Source organism: Rattus norvegicus, chromosome 2 (assembly GCF_036323735.1).
Source record: "Rattus norvegicus strain BN/NHsdMcwi chromosome 2, GRCr8, whole genome shotgun sequence".
NCBI lineage: Eukaryota > Metazoa > Chordata > Mammalia > Rodentia > Muridae > Rattus > Rattus norvegicus.
Genome location: NC_086020.1, coordinates 70,608,684 through 70,625,623, shown reverse-complemented (window position 1 = coordinate 70,625,623; position 16,940 = coordinate 70,608,684). Strand labels below are relative to the sequence as shown.

General features: G+C 36.8%; 1 long non-coding RNA gene across 3 annotated transcripts in view; it reads left to right on the top strand.

Moving 5' to 3' along the window:
- Window positions 1-16,940, top strand: part of LOC102553625 (uncharacterized) — a 161,236-nt gene that overhangs the window by 41,190 nt on the left and 103,106 nt on the right. For all 3 annotated transcript variants that reach the window (XR_590954.4, XR_005500742.2, XR_351476.4), the window contains exon 2: window positions 7,102-7,188. This is a non-coding gene — a long non-coding RNA (uncharacterized LOC102553625). The remainder of the gene's footprint in view (window positions 1-7,101; window positions 7,189-16,940) is intronic.

The following is a 16,940-nucleotide window of genomic DNA, read 5'->3' as shown; positions in this document are numbered from 1 at the left end:
TCTTGAACATTTTAGGATCTCCAAGGCAACTTCAGTTTTACAGCTGTGTGTTTTAATGTCTGGGATCTACACATGACCTTCTGGACTCCACCAAAAGGCTGGCATCACTTCTCCATCTCTACCTTCTGTAGCGCTCTAAGCTCAAGTCGATCCACTCGACTCCTACCACTGTTCTTAGTGATCACCCCATGGTACTGGCATCTCAAATACACTGGGTTCTTCCAATGAAACTATGCTTCACTAATAGCCTCTCCCTTTGTGGTGTCAGGCATCAACTCCTTTGCATGACCCCTTTAGTCGTGGGCCATCAACTGCTACTGAGGCTACTACACTTTCACGAATGTCCAATCATGGTCTTTCACAGTGCCAAGCCTCAGCTTTTCTTTGTGACCTCTTCATACCTTCAAAACCAGTACCTCCTTGGTGACTCTTACATATTACCAAGTACAGTTGCTACAGAAAATGCAACCTTGGCAATCTCTGGAACACAGTTTTGTGCTCTCAGAAAGTATTTCATAGAAGATTTTACATCAGTAATGCTGGTCTCTTCTTAATCACCAGCTAACCAGCATCAATTTTCCCAGTAGTCCCTTCTGTTCTAGACTCTACACCCAGAGCTATGTGGCCAAAGCTGCTGAGCTCTGCTACTTGCTGAGGCAGGAACATGGCCTCCCACCTTGTTCTACATTATCACAAGCTTTGTTTTCCAACTCCTTCACTGCCAAAATTTGACTGTCCTAGAACTTGCTCTGTAGATTGACCTTGAACTCAGATCTACATGTCTGTCTCATAAGCACTGAATTAAATATTTCTTGACGTAAAACTTGCTCTGTGCTAAGCTGGCCTTGAACTCGGATATCTGCTCATCTTTGCCTCCCAGAATTAAAGGCTAGTACTACCATGCCTGGACTTAAACTTTGCTGGGTAGAATATTTCCCTAAGACTTCTGTGAGCTCCCAGAGATCCAGTTTAGCTGCAACTGCTAGTCTTCCTATGTTGTTATTCTCCTCTTTTACTTCTTCCTTTCTCCCCCTAATTCAATAATACGGTTCTCTGACTTCATTCCAATGGTTGGATGAAAGTACCTGCATCTGTTTCAGTCTGATGTTGGTTGGGCCTCTCAAAGGACAGCTGTGCTAGTCTCCTGTCTATAAGGACATTATAGCATCAGTAACGGTATCAGGCCTTGTTGTCTCCTTATTAGGTGGATTTCCAGTTGGGCCAGTCACAGGACTACTTTTCCCTCATTCTCTTATCCATTTTTATCCCTGCAGTTCTTATAAACAGGAACACTTCTGGGTTAGAAATTTTGACTATGGGTTGGTAACACCAACCCTCTTCTTGAAACTCTGGTTGTCTACTGAAAGTGGACTCTTTGAATTCCCTCTTCTCACTGTTGGACACTTCATCTAAGGTCACTCCCACTCAGTCCTGATAGTCTCTCACCAGGTCTCTGGTATTTTCTAGAGGGTCTCCCTATTTCCCATCTTCTGAAGTTCCATAATTCCATTCATTCTGCTGGCCCTCTGGGCTTCTCTTCTGTATCCCTTTGTCCAGGTTGTACCTGATCTTATTCCCCTTTCCCCCTCCTGCTCCTCTCTTCTGCACAAATCCCACCCTTCCTTTGCATCCCATAATTACCTAGGATAAAACCCACAGAATTTAAAAACTTTAATAAGCAGAAAAACCAAGTGATGATGCTTCAATCATACTCAGTAGGGGGAAGAAATTAATCGTGGGAGATAGCTGAGTTTTAATATCCATCTTTAGATCAGTGTTTCTTAATTGTTTGGTGGATGAGTATCTCTGCTGTTGCCCTGAAATGGTTGATTTGAATTTGGTATTGTGGCCTGAAAGAAACACCTCTGCATTTTTTGTTTGTTTGTTTGTTTGTTTGTTTTTGTTTTTTGGGTTTTTTTGACCAAGGGTTATCCCATTTGTCTTTTATTGATCTATATTCATTAGTCTAGTATCAGCCTTCATCAAACATTTTACATATTCCAAAGGTATAGGCTCTCTTTCAGAATTAGTTTGATCCTTTTTACAATTTTTTTATGAAATGATCTTGTTCACCACAATTAAGATATTTGAGAGTTTGGATTTGCTCAAAACCTTTAGAGATCATTATCCTATGAAAGTCAATATATGATTGACATCCAATGCCAATTGTATTTCTAATCCATTCATCTCTTGACTCTTCTTGCCTTTAGATCCTATTCACCCTCTTTTATCGAGCATTAGCATATTCAAAGGCTAAATATTTAATTAGTGTTTCCTAGCTAGTCAATCTGATAAATTTCTATCTGTAGCTGAGGTCAATCTCTGTAAAAAAAAAAAAAAATCAGTGAATGCTCCCATAATTTGAGTAAAGAGTTCAAGCCTTTTTCCAATTTTTTTTCAACCTTGTTCATGATTTTGTTGGTTTTCGGCATCTGCTGGAATTTGTTGTACACTAAACACATAATCTAATATTTGTTTTCAAACAATCTTCAGCTGACTTTCCTGAATTTTATAATACGATGGTACATTAGGTGCTTACCCTATTTCTTCCGTCTATCTTAGTATAATTTTCATTTTTATCTATTAGTTTTTCCAGTTTCTTCCAAGGCTTCTGCTCATTTTTCATACTCCTCCTTTTGTTGCATCTGTGATATCTTAACATTTTCCTCAGCCTAATTTGTACGTTTTCACAATTTCTATTCTAATGGAACCTGCCCAACATATTGTGAACAGCTTTTTAATCAAACCTGATATCTCTGTGTAGTTTATTTGGGAACTAAATGGAATAGAGTGAAGAAGAAGCCCCTCACAAAATTGCTTCTATATTTGGTGTTCAAGATGTAGGGTCTACACGAGAGTTGAACACCACCTGGCTGCTAGCATCCTGGGGCTAATTTTCAACTTTCTCCCTTTCTTTTATCTCAGGTATCTTAGCAGTTTCTTCAGTCTGATTTATGAATTTTTGTATTTTTTTCTCTAAGGTTTGTATCTATTTTCTACACCTTTCCCTTCTTTCTTATTGGAGAAGGCATAGAAAGCCAGTATAATTATTAAAGTAGGAATGGGGACTATCAATGTGATAATCTTATAATCACAACTGTGTCAACTTCAGTTAGGTCACTTTTTCTTTTCTTTTTTTTTAACTTCTCATCTCTTTGGACCATTTAAAAGAGCATTACATAAAATTCAAATGTTATGTGTTATTGGGCCTCTCATTCTTAAGCATTTTATGTCTTTAAATTTATCAATTAAAATTACTTATATCTATTGATGACATTTCACATCCAGTCGTGTTCCCTTTTAACATTAAAACATACATTTTTTTCCTCTGAAGTTTTGGTGTGCTCAGAAAACTTTTGTGTGTGTGTACATAAGTGTGTGTGTGTGTGTGTGTGTGTGTGTGTGTCTGTGTGTGTTGTCATTTAGATGTTCATTTCAAGACACTAAAGTAGTTAGTTCAGTCCTGGTCCTTTAATTCATAGGGAGGAATAAATCTACAGTTTAATTGGAAGAATAAAATATTGCTTTTATGCTTTGGGCCACTGCTGTGTTGGTTCCATGTACCACCCTATTGCAATGGGCTGATGGCACTGGGCTGAGCCCGTTCTGGGAAGGTGGTGCCAGGTTCATGGGCTCTATGGATGGAGCATTAGGTGTCTCAAGCTTCAACAGCAGTGCCCTGAAAAAAGCTGGCATTACAGGTGGGAGGAAACTGTTCAGTTCCCGGTTACCCATAGGTCTAGCTGCACCAAGCGGGAAATTCACCTGTCTCTGGAAGAAGCATGTGTCCCAAGCTTACTGTGCTTTCAGATCTTTAAAAGTGCTGCCTTTGTTTTCGTCAGCAGCTGAAGGAGTGCAAGTGTGATTCCATCCCAGGCTATAGCTCAGGCTCTTCCTCAGCCCAGCTCTTGAATGGTGAAGTCAGCAAGTGCTCCAGGTAGAAGGACTTGGTAGATACAAACTACCCTGGAACTGTTTGGCCCAGGATGCTATCAGCGGGGTGGTGTTCACCTCTGGCATAGACCCTGCATCTTGAACACCAAATATAAAAGCAATTTTATGAAGGGCTCCTTCTTCACTCTATTCCATTTAGTTCCCACACAAACTACAGATAGATATCAGATTTGATTAAAAAGCTGCTGACAATATGTTGGGCAGGGGTCTGAGCTATTACAATCTTATTAGTCTATTAATAATCAGACAAATGTTCTGTAAATTTCCCATTGGTCAATACAAGGTCCATGTCTAGACTGCAACCCGATCTTGGGTTACAGAACTCAGCATCTGAATATAGAGTACACAAGACCAACCCCAACAGACTCCACACAGTATCCTACTTCAGAGATACCTGCTCAGCCTTATTCATTACCAGACTGTTCATAATAGGAAAGAAAATAAACAATGCAAAATACCCATAAACTAACAAATAGATAATAACTGTGTGGTACATACACTCTGAAATATTATTCAGCTACAAAGATAACTCAGTAGAAAGACAAACCTGTTGTGTTCTAACTCTTCTGTATTCACTACCTCAAAGTCTTCAAATGTAATTACATAAACTGCAGTAACTGCAGAAGCCAGCGAAGTAAAAAAAGATGCTTGAGAAGTGGCAACTGAGATGGGAATAGCAGGGTATAAGTCATTCAAAGTCAGTAATATGCAAAAGTGCAGGACTTTAGTTAAACAGCCTCAGGGAGATAAATACAGAAACGATGTCTGAAAAGGTCGAAATTTTACTTACCTAAAATTACACACAATACATAATAATGTCTTTGAGTACAATTAAATGTGTTGTTGATCAAATTTTCCCATCTGGGCTGACAGTGCTTTCTTTGAGAACCATAAAAGATCTAACCACAATAACAAAAAACAACAGAAAGCATGAGAAACCCAATTTTGAGTTTTTGGTCAGAATTGTAAAAAGACTCAAAAAAAAAAAAAGTATAGGTTCATGCTGTTGTCTTTGGTTGCTTCCCAAAAGTGAATGACCCTATTGCTGAAAACAGCATTCACTTTGGGCACAGCATCCATAGGACCTTAGCTAAACTGACCTAAAAGCTTCCTGCCTGAGGACTAGATTACATGATACCAGGAGGTGCCATGCAAGTTTCCAAGGGACAAAAGAAAGCAATTGTTCTATCCAGATGGGAAACCAGTGAGCCATATGCGCTGTGATAGAAACACATCAATTGTACCAGCCACAATCCAGAATTTCTTTGTGCTGATTGTATACATCTATATTGAGAAGGTGGATTTCTTGTATGTTGAAAGATTACACTCGTTACTGGTATAATGACTCCTTAGGATGCTTTAAATAGCCTAAGAAGGAGGAATTTATAAGAGAGAGTTTTAGGCTGTAGTCATCCTGGATGAAGAAGCTGTGGTTGACAGTTTCTAGATGCATCATTATTTATAAATACTAGTACTTGGAGCCAGAGGGATGCTTTGCATGGTGCTGAGCCCACTAAAATTCCAGAAGTGGTTTTGCCACTTCTATTGGTCTGAGATATTGGGGTTTTTGATATGTCTGAGCTCATATCAACAATTTATCTTCATACTGTACTTCACCCATTCCTCACACATTCACTCAAGGCTTCTACTCCCTAAATTAACAAATATTCATAAATATATATGAACTATTATAGGGGTTGAGCAGTATTTCATATGGGTGTGTGGGTTTTCTACGTGTGTGTGTGTGTGTGTGTGTGTGTGTATGTGATAGTTAAAGAAAATGAGTGCATGAATCTCCAGGAGATAAAGGTGAGGATACATAAAAGGAAAAAGGGAAGGAGGATAATATAATCATATTATAATTTTAGAAATAATATTTTAAAATTATTTATGTAGAAGCATATTGTCATGAATGTACTCAGGGAGAGAGAGCAGAGAAAAAGATCATTCAAGTACAACATTGCTTTATGCTTTTAACTTCAAATTAATAGGCATTAAAAGTTTTCTAAAATTACTTTTGTAGTCCATAATCATTTAAGCAATGTTGCCCTTAGAATATGCATCATGACAGTATTTTGCTTTAGCATATTTATTATTATTATAGGCTATAAACTTCCACATACATCTTCTTAACATGGCAATCACCAGTACAGAAAGCCACTGCATATCTTATTAATATTGCAATAACCATTAAAGTGATGCAACATATATCTGAATAATATGGCAATAACCGTTAGCTTCTTTTAATGCTAATAAAATATATAAACATGCCAGGATAATATATACGGTTAAGTTCATGTGCGTTCATTGGTTGAGGACTTTAGAGCTGTAATGGAGGAGATAAGTTGTAGAGAAAACTGGTATGACCATTGCAATCAAGCAGGCCTAAGCTTAATTCCTGGCACTTCAGCTTTCTAATTGGAAACCTCAGTGAGCTGTTTTTCTTGTGTTGAATTTAGCTTTCACATCATTGCAAGTACTGATAGTGGTGCCAATCAACACAGTGTGTTTGAGCAGTTAAAACGAGTGGCTTATTGGAGCTTCTTAGCTCATTCCTAACCTGCTCCTGGGCTCAAATAAAACAAGATTCTGCTTTGCTTCTCTTGCTACCCCAAAACCTAGGGAGAGGGTGAAAATGTATGTCAAATGCCTTCTTCTCCTGTGAATGGGCTGAAGGGTAAGTTCTGCAGTCTGAGTAATAAAAAATATTAAAATGAGAACTGGAAAAATTAATTATTTATGCCCAATATATTCAGATAATTGAAAGAGCATCAATGATTGACTAAAGATTTTATCAGTTATTATAAATCATCTGTAATAGCATATGAAGTCCCTAAATATGAAATTCCTAAAAATAAGAGATGAGAAATAGTATATTGAGAAATTACAATATTGTATGTAAATATTATATGATAACATGCAAGTGTTAATACATAATATTTTATGGAAAATATATGTATTTGGGATTGTTATTTATATCTCATAGCAATTTTACTGGCACATGAGTCTGTGAGCTTTAAATGTATGTGTTTTGAGTTTGTAAGTTAATTTAGGTTCCTCTCAATGTTGCATAATATGAATTGACCAAGGGGTGTGCATGTTAATAAGTGCAGGTGAGTGTGAGCATATTTTTTTTTTTATTTACAGAAGGTGAGGAGAATAAAGTCAGAGGATAAAGCTATTGCAACTAATGAATTACAAAATTAGCATGGAGCAGTCACAGTGACAACGATGGTAAGTGACTTAAAATCATTGTAGTTAGCAAAAGACTCCTGGGTGAGAACCCACAGAAACTCCAATCCCATGCCCTGTGTTCACCAAACTCATGACATGCTACAGTATCTGTGGCAGTAAAGGGCAGTTTCCTGTGCCCACGGACACTTGCCTGTTGTATCATATCATCACGTTCCTACAACTGCATGCCAGGCATGGTTGTAAGAGATCCTACTCCACTGCACAGGACAGATGCAAGGTTGGACACCTTAGTTAATGTTCCTAGGGAGAATTCCACGAGGGAATGTCACATGCATAAATTTGTTGTGGGGCAGGCAGAGGGCCATTAAGAACACATTAAAGATGGTTTAGGAATCTTTTCTGCATGCCATATCAGTCTGGCATTTTCCACCCTTAGATGCCTATTTCTAGCCATGACAGAATCCTTATGGCCTGATCAGAAAAGTCTCTCTCTTGCATTGTCACAGACCACTTACATAAAAAAAAAGACATCCAGTAATTGTCATTTTTTCCCTCTATCCCTTTGAGGTCCAATCATTCTAATTAGATTTTTAGCAATGTTGAAACAAGAGGCTTTCTAAAGGGATCTTAACTGGGTGGTCCCCTTTAAATGTAATTGTGAAAGAAGGTAGTGTTCCTTACCACTTTTCTCTCTGGTACAGGAGGAAGGTAACTTCTGTGGGTCAAGTTACTCCAAGTGGAGATGACTACATTGTGACATAAGCACAGGAGAAAGTTTCCTTCCCATTGGATCATATCCATTTCTAAACAAATACACCTAAAGCCTCTGACAAGGTGTTTATGGGACAAATCCTGTTTCTTAATTGGCACAACTTAGGCCACTTGGAATTGCAAGTTTGGACGAATATGGCCATGACTTAAACATAGCTGTAGGGAGGGCAGCAGTCATCAAGAATCACACATTGGAACATTTAAGCAGAAGAGTTTCTGCATTTCCTGACATCATCCATCTAACTTATTTCCTTATGCAGGTTTATATTTGGGAGGAAATCTGTAAGAGTATTCTAATCATATGGAATCTTTATAATCTTTCTTCATTTGGTCTTAACTATAACCATCCCTATAATCCGCCTCTCTCTCTACTATTTACTTAAGTTCTCCCAATGAGCTACTATTGTGGCTGAGATTGGTAATATACCTCAGAACTTTACTTCTGAGTAATCTGATTCTAAGCTATCACATAGACCTGACACCAGGATAGATGAATACATCTGTTAACCATGCAGTGGCATGCACAAGCTCTTTTTTTTCCTGGCTTTTTCCTACTCTTCTCTCATTTTTTATTGGATATTTTTTATTTACATTTCAAATGTTATCCCCTTTCCAAGTTTCCTGTCCATAAACTCCCTATCCTACCCCCTCCCCCTTCTTCTATGTTACCCCACCCACCCCTCCTTCCTCCCCATCCTAACATTCCCCTACACTGGGGGGAGGGGTCCAGCCTTGGCAGGACCAAGGTCTTCTCCTCCTATTGGTGCCCAACAAGGCCATCCTCTGCTACATATAAGGGGGCAAGAAAACAATATTTGCTCCTGATACCTGTATAAAATTCATTTCTCATTATCCTCTAATGTCCCTTCTCTCACTTCTCACTGGTAGGTTTTTCTTCTTCACAAAGAACCCTTATTACTCTCATAGTGAATCAGGATTCAGTTTCCAGACTTTATATGGTGACTTAGGTGCTCCTATAACTCCAGAAGGAAATTTGATGCCTGATATCCTTGGGTACAATGTGCACACATAAACATACAACAAAAATTTTAAAAAGTAATAGAATAAAAATAGTATCTCAAAATCTTGCCAACAAACACTATGTTGGGGGTATCCTTTTATATTGTCATCCATATATTTTTAATGATTAAGTTAAAATTCATTTCAAATTTTAGATATACAATTTGAGCTAATAATACTTTAGAATAGCATCTATTAATTTTCCAACAAAACTGAAATAATTATTAAATACAATGATTGTATATCTAAGTGGTTGTTTTTTGGTCTAAGAATTAATTTTTATTGAAATGTTTTTCCTATTCTTTTTGTTAATCATAGACTATTTTTTCATATAATATAATCTGAATGGTTTCCCTTCCTTCTGCTCTTCTCAGTTCCTCTCCACCTCTTCTCTGATCTGGACCCACCCTCTTTTGGTCCCTCAGTAGAGAAGAACAGGCTTCTAGATGATAACAACAAAACATAACAAAATAAAATATAAGATAAAATGAAAATCATCAAATCAAAGTTGGACAAGTCAAGCCTGCAGAAAAATAAAAAGAGCCACAAGAGCGTGTATAACAATCAGAAACCTCCTCCTTAACACATTCAGGAGTTACATAAAAGAATATATATATATATATATATATATATATATATGAATGAAGTGGTGCAGACCAGTTAAGACACTGTGAATGCTCCAGGTCTCTCTGATCCTCTGATCACATCAGAGCTTAGCTCAATTGTTTTAGATGGCCTTTTTCTTCTGGGGTCCTCCATCTCTTCTGTCTTCCTGACCTTTGCCCCCTCTTGAACAGAGATATTTATTTTGCTCTGTTTGATCTATCAGTTAATGAGAATCAATTTCTTCCCCTATCATTATAGATCAGATAGCTTAGGTTATGTTGTGTAATAATGTATATACTTCAATGCTCTGTTGCTGTGTGACATCAAATTTGAATGCAGTACATACATTTGATTGACCTACTTAGCACTTTTCTGCAGCAAAGAGGCAACCAACCAGAGCTTCCAGGGAATAAGTCACTACCCAAACACTGTACATGGACTGACCCTGGGCTCCAACTGCATAGGTAGCAATAAATAGCTTAGTAAGGGCACCAGTGGAAGGGGAAGCCCTTGGTTCTGCCAAGGCTGGACCTACAGTGAACAGGATTCTTGTGGGGAGGGTGGTAATGGGGGAAGGGTTGGGAGGGGGACACCCATATAGAATGGGAGGGGAAGGGGTTAGGGGGATGTTGGCATGGAAACCGGGAAAGGGAATAACATTTGAAATGTAAATAAGAGGGTTGGGGATTTAGCTCAGTGGTAGAGCACTTGCCTAGCAACCGCAAGGCCCTGGGTTCGTCCCCAGCTCCAAAAAAAAGAAAAAAGAAAAAAAAAGAAATGTAAATAAGAAATACCCAATTTAATAAAGATAGAAAAAATAATAAATGTATTACTTCTTCAATAAAATGATAGTTCCTTTTGAAAAAAATCCTTAAAACTACCTAGTCTTATTGCAACTTGATATTCTATGCTTGATATCCCTTGGGATGGCTGCCATCTTCTTAAAGAAAGAAGGAAGAAGGGTAGATGGGGAGGTGGGATTTGGTGGGTGGGCCTGGGAGGGAAGTAGGAAGGAGAAAGTGCAGATGGGATACAATATATGGGTGAATAAATGAAAAATCTAAAATGATTATAATGATAATAAAGTTATGTATGCACTCGACAGCTGACTTAGTATATTACTAGGGTTTTTGATAGGAGGGAAATTTGCTGAGGACAACTTGCCTGAAATGTATGAGGCTCTCCCTGCATCACATAAATTGGGAAGGAGAAAGGGACACAATAATGGCAGAAGATAAAGACAACCAGCCATGTGAGTTTTCAAGTAAGTGGCTATTGGCCACTTCCTCATTTGGGTCTGGGGTAGCATGGGAAGATCCTTTTAGATATCCAAGGTATTTTAAAATTAACTGATGTGTGTGTGTGTGTGTGTGTGTGTGTGTGTGTGTGTGTGTGTGCGTGCGTGAAAATAAATTAGAAAAACAAATACTGAGATGACATTATCAATAAACCACTAACCAAAATGCTAATTATTATTCTACTGATATGTGTTCTAACAATGTATGATAACTCTCTTTGATAACTATGTATTTGGGTTTATATAAATTCTTATTAGAATCTTAGGGCTTGGTCTATGGAATTGTTCTATGAATAAAATTAATTATATCTCATAGCAATTAAGATACCAATTAAAAATTGATATATTTAAGCAATATACAATTCCACCATATGATCTGAGAACAGCTTGGCAATTGGTCATATTTTTGAAATTGCTCAACATGTACCACTACACTGAATAACAGTTTGCTTGGGTAGGTTTCCAGAAAGATATGACATTGTCTATTCATCCTGAATTGAGTGCTGCAAGAATACCTTAAGGAAAGGATTTAGTAGAGTAAACTTGTAAAAATTTTAAAGCCATTAATATTTGACAACTTTAATGTATAAGATGATAGGATTATTTTATAACCATAATTACATTTGTGTATTTTTTTTTAAATTGAACAAACTTTTCTTGCACTATACTTAATTTTAAAGTGAACAAACAAGTAAATTTAAAACTATCTATTTTTATGATTGCTACTCTGAATAGAAACTGCAAATCTCTTACATATAAATGAAAGTTTCTGATTTAATGTCCCAGCATCGTACAGAGAGTTTACTTAGATAGAATTATCTATATTAGAAAGTCTTGAAGAAACCTGGGCACATATTAATTCCTGATATTGTTTAGGTGAGGGCTTTTGTATATTCATAACAATATTTCACATATTAAAAATGTTTTATGATAATAATCTTTATTATGCATTCATTTTGTTCTGTTTTGTGTTTTATAAAATCTCAAATATAGAGATTGTATTAGGTTCTCTGGAAAGAATTGTAAAGGTAATTAAGAAACAAAAGAAAATATTTGAATACTACCAGAAATGAACTCTTCTAATATCTTTTATTTTTAGTGAACATCAGTTTTCAGTGAAACAACATGAACTTCTTTCCTTACTCTAGCCTAAGTCTTAAATTTTTGACCATAGGCCATAATTTTTTCATCCAATCTTGAGAGGCAAAGACGGCAAGGTTAGGCTAATAAATTGATTCAAGACTAATGCCAAGTCCATGTCTCCTGAGTCTTATATTTTGCATTGAGGACATTTAAAATCATGGAGACTAGTGATATACAGAGTGGTGGCACTGAAGACCTGCAGATGGATGTAGATATATTGAGCTATGCACTTAGAGCAATTGCCTCCAGTCATGTCTGAGGTAAGAGGTAGATATGCACACTGGAAATGAAAGAGTTTCATGTAAATTTAAATCAAGTCTAACAGCTGACATTTAACTAGCTTTGGTAGGACAAAAAGTATGTATTAAGATTGAGAAACATTTAAATATTCACAAAGAACTTTAAAAGATTTATAAATTCTGAAACTGGGATGACAAATGGTGGGGATTTTGAGGGAAGTTAGAGGGGAGAGAGCCAGGGTAGATTTATTTAAAATATATTATTTGTTTGTATAAAAATCATACAAAATAAGTTTGATAAGATTCCAAAATTCTGTAACAAAATTCCCTTTAGGTTCATTGTTATGCATTAGAATTCCTTCCTTCCTTCCTTCCTTCCTTCCCTCCCTCCCTCCTTCCTTCCTTCCTCCCTCCCTCCCTCCCTCCCTCCCTCCCTCCCTCCCTCCCTTCCTTCCTTCCTTCCTTCCTTCCTTCCTTCCTTCCTTCCTTCCTTTCTAAATGTGTAGTCCAGGCTAGCCTCGAATTCATGAACTTTCTGCCACAGATTCTGCATATCTAATTAGCATAAACTAACACAACCATTGTGTTGATTTTATAATTTACAAAACTTATATCAATGTGTGTGTGTGTGTGTGTGTGTGTGTGTGTGTGTGTGTGTGTGTGTGTCTTAGTTAGGGTTTTATTGCTGTGAACAGACACCATGATCAATGCAAGTTTTATCAAGGACAACATTTAACTGGGGCTGGCTTACAGGTTCAGAAGTTCAGTCCATCATCATTAAGGCCAGCATCTAGGCAGGCATGGTGCAGGAGGAGCTGAGTTCTACATCTTCACCCGAAGGAAGCCAGCAACAGACATCTTCGGGCAGCTAGTAGAAGGGTCTCCAAGCCCACCCCCACAGTGACACACTTCCTCCAACAAGGCCACACCTCCTAATAGTGGCACTCCCTGGGCCAAGCATATGCAAGCCATCACAATGTTAAATCAATCAGTTTTGTAAATTATAAAATCAACACAGCGGATTATGAACATAAAAATCCATTTCTAGAGCAATTGTGTCCATTATGCAACACATATACAGAGCAGATGCACAGGATATGTAGAAAAGATGGTCACAGTGAAGAGGAACTGGTCAGTCCTACATTGTACAAGTTGTAGACTGCCGCTTTCCTTCTCATAGTCACTGAATCTAGACTTTGCAAGGAGATCTATGGTCAATATCTTCTGACAGAGAACTCAGCAGGCAAATGGGAAACGATGAGGCTGATAGAATGGAAAGTGTGATCAGACAAGGAGGTGGCTGTTGGCTACTTCTGGGCATTTTTGTGCATAAGGATTTCCTGTAAGATTGAAAACATCTCACTGGAAATGCTGTCTCTGTCTCTCATCCTGAAAAATTACAGAAATCTGAGAGTTTTACAGTGTGTGCTACCTACAAAAGGCATTACAGTTAATATCCAAAAAAAAAAAAACCAAAACAAACAAACAAACAAAAAAAAAACGGATTCCCTTTCCTAAAGAACAACTCATGATTGTCACCTCCAGTATGACTGTAGCAAGAATAGAAACCAATATTCAAGGGCAGTCTTTTACTGGGCAATAAATAATTTGTCTACAATGGGTCATTTCCAATGTTGTTTGATGAAAATCAAGCCTGATATATAATTTCAAGTAATACTTGGGAGCAAAAAGCTCCATACCAATATGTTAAAATTTACCATAGTTAAATCTTCAAGTTGGGTTTTAAATACTAGCCACCTATGATATCTTTGAAGACAGAGTAGAGATTTACTCAATTTTGCCTTTAAAAAATGCTTAGTTTGTGGTGTCAGATAACTAGAACACCGCACTCGGAGAGGATGATGCAAGATTATGAGATTACGAGTTCAAGGCAATTGTGAGCTATAGAATGAGGTAGTTTCCAGAAACTAAGCATGAAAAACACAACAGAATGTCAGAAACCTTAGTTAGCATGTAAGCTAGTAGAGGCATACTTCTGATGACTTTATAGATCAAACAATAAATTTGAATGTCCTAAGTATAGTCTCTGTATGTTTTCCTGTTGTGATGCATGATTGAAATGTCCCTCCATAAAGGGGGAGCATATAAATGTGGTCTTCCAACTTCCACACTTTCAAAGACTATAGCAGATAGCAGAGATTACAGGACTGAGATAAAAGATTGTATTACTCATAGAACAACGAGTAGCCTGCTTTCAAAATTATGCTGGGCTCCGCTTACTGTCCCTGTCCCTCAGGGGCAATGGGAAAATAATCTTTAAACTTATAAACATAAGTCCTCTATATCAGAGGAGCTCCAGATCTTGGAGCAACACTGCCAGGGACTCTGCAAGAAATTTATCCATACTTTGGCCCAGACTGAGATATTAATTTAATCACGGTCATTAGGAAATATGTGTGATCCTTAAGTCCGAAGACACTAAACCTATTTTCTAAAATTCTTTGCTTTATAAAACTATCACAAGATATTAAAAAAATTTTCGAGTTACAAACTGATTTATAGTACCATGGGCAAGTCAAACTGAGAAGGACAAATGTTACTCATTTCTCACTGTATGTATGATATAGTTCATGCTTAATGAAAGCAGAAAAAAGAAGCCTATTTAGGAAGAGGAAGGGGATTAGCAAAGATTAGGAAAGTGATCAAGAGAATTCATAGGAATGTAAATACGATGAATGCCCATAACACGTGCATGAAACCCAAAATATTGTATAATAAATACGCGATAATAAAAAGGAAAATAAAACAGACTAAATCGGAATTACTTTCTGAGGACAAAATTAAAAGAATATGTTTAAAAATCAATGTGAAGGAGGCCAGAACAAAGGACATATCCTCGACAGATAAGCAGTATCAAATAGAATAGGGAAGGAATCCCATTTTTACTGGTAATTCAATGCACTTCTTAATAGTAATTAACAATTACTGCATAGCATGACTCTCACCTCATGGGTCCTTTCCTTAAACATGGTCTTGACTTCTGCTTGGGTAGGGCATCTTCTGAGGTTTATTTGCACTGTGGCCTTTAATTCATCTCATTAATCTTGGTTTCTACCAAGAGTTGTTAACATCATTGAAATATTTTTTTCACGACAGCATGCAGATTGTGGCACACATGCTATCTGAGAAAATTTTATCCATTATTTCCCAAAGGATTTTTATTTACTCTAAAGAAGCTTTGTACAGTTAGTTTACAGGTAGATAAACACAAACACTGAATATGCCCAGAATAAACTGGGTGAGAGATACAGTAAATGCCATCGAAAGGAAGTTCTCATTCATCCCAAGTTTCATTGGTGTGCAAAACCATACTACACTTGCAAATACCAAACAAGCTTTTCTTTGTTTTACAATAGCAAATATTACCCACTTTTACTGGTTTCAACTACTATAGATTTGTAGCTTTGCCCAAAAAATATGTGTTATTTAACCTTCATCAGTCTTACTGTAACTTTACCCTATGGTGTCTCAAAATAGATTTCCTGCAATTTATAGCTACTCTGCTCATGGTATATTGGAAATCTCCCAGTGTACGGTATTTCAAGCAGTAATTCCTATTGCCTAACAGTAAAGACCTAAGGTGAAGAAAACCCATTGTCCTAATCAAGCAAGAGTTCTCAGGCAGCGCAGGAACAACTGAATGTTCCTCTTAAGGATTCTGCCATCACTGCTAAGATTTTATAAAAATAGTTTCCTTACATTTAAATCTGATGTTAAAATTAAGAAAAAAATATTTCCTTGTACCAGATATTCAATTATAATGGAAGAGTGAGTTTAACATTTAACGCAAGTATTTTTGACCTTTAATAAAAGTTCATCTGGTTAATAAATTGTACTGGATATTTGTGCTTATTTGATCTATGACGGCTAAATTGATACTTTGCCTTATTATTCTGCTCTGTTGACTCATCGGGAGAGTTGGAGAGACATTTTGCCTTCCAATTTTTCAGAATGATATAATTAGTTTTAGGCTGCTCAGCTTATTTATTAGTAGAAAAACTAATTATGGCATCTTTGTGGTATGAGTTTATGTGATATTAATTTTTGAAATTTATGCTAAATAAAGTTGATCTTAGGTTGTTTTCTTAAACATACTTGAAAAGTCTGTAGAATCCTCTCCATCCCCACACTTACATGGAGAAATAACCAAACATTTAAAAATAATACACAGGCAAAACAGAAAGTATAATAACCTGACTCATGAATTTAGAAATTCTGTTTGAAAATAATGCCTCCAAAATTGATTTTGTTCTTTCTCTTCTCCCTCTGATGTCTTTTGTCTTTAGTGCTTTTTCCTTACTCAATAATTAATTAAAAATATTCTTGATTCTTTCCAACATACAATGTGCAACCTATTGAGTTGATGGTCGTCACGATAGAGACAAAATGGTGCCTTTTTCAGTTAAAGAAAGGTATAACTTAAAAGTCATTTCGTGTAGTATTTTAAAATCAGTGCTAGGATTTCTATAGCATAGTTCAAGAAGTCAGGCTACATTCTGAAGACCAAAATGCTGTTATTAGCATGCCTTTTTCCTTCATTATCATGCACTCCTCTTATTTCATTAATTTTTTCTGTTTTCATTTTAGCGAAGCCCTACTGTCAACAAAATGTGTGTAAGTAAATGGCTATGCTCTAATCAAGAGTTTAATCATGATGTTTGATTTAACTGGGTTTCTATAAATATATATTCAAC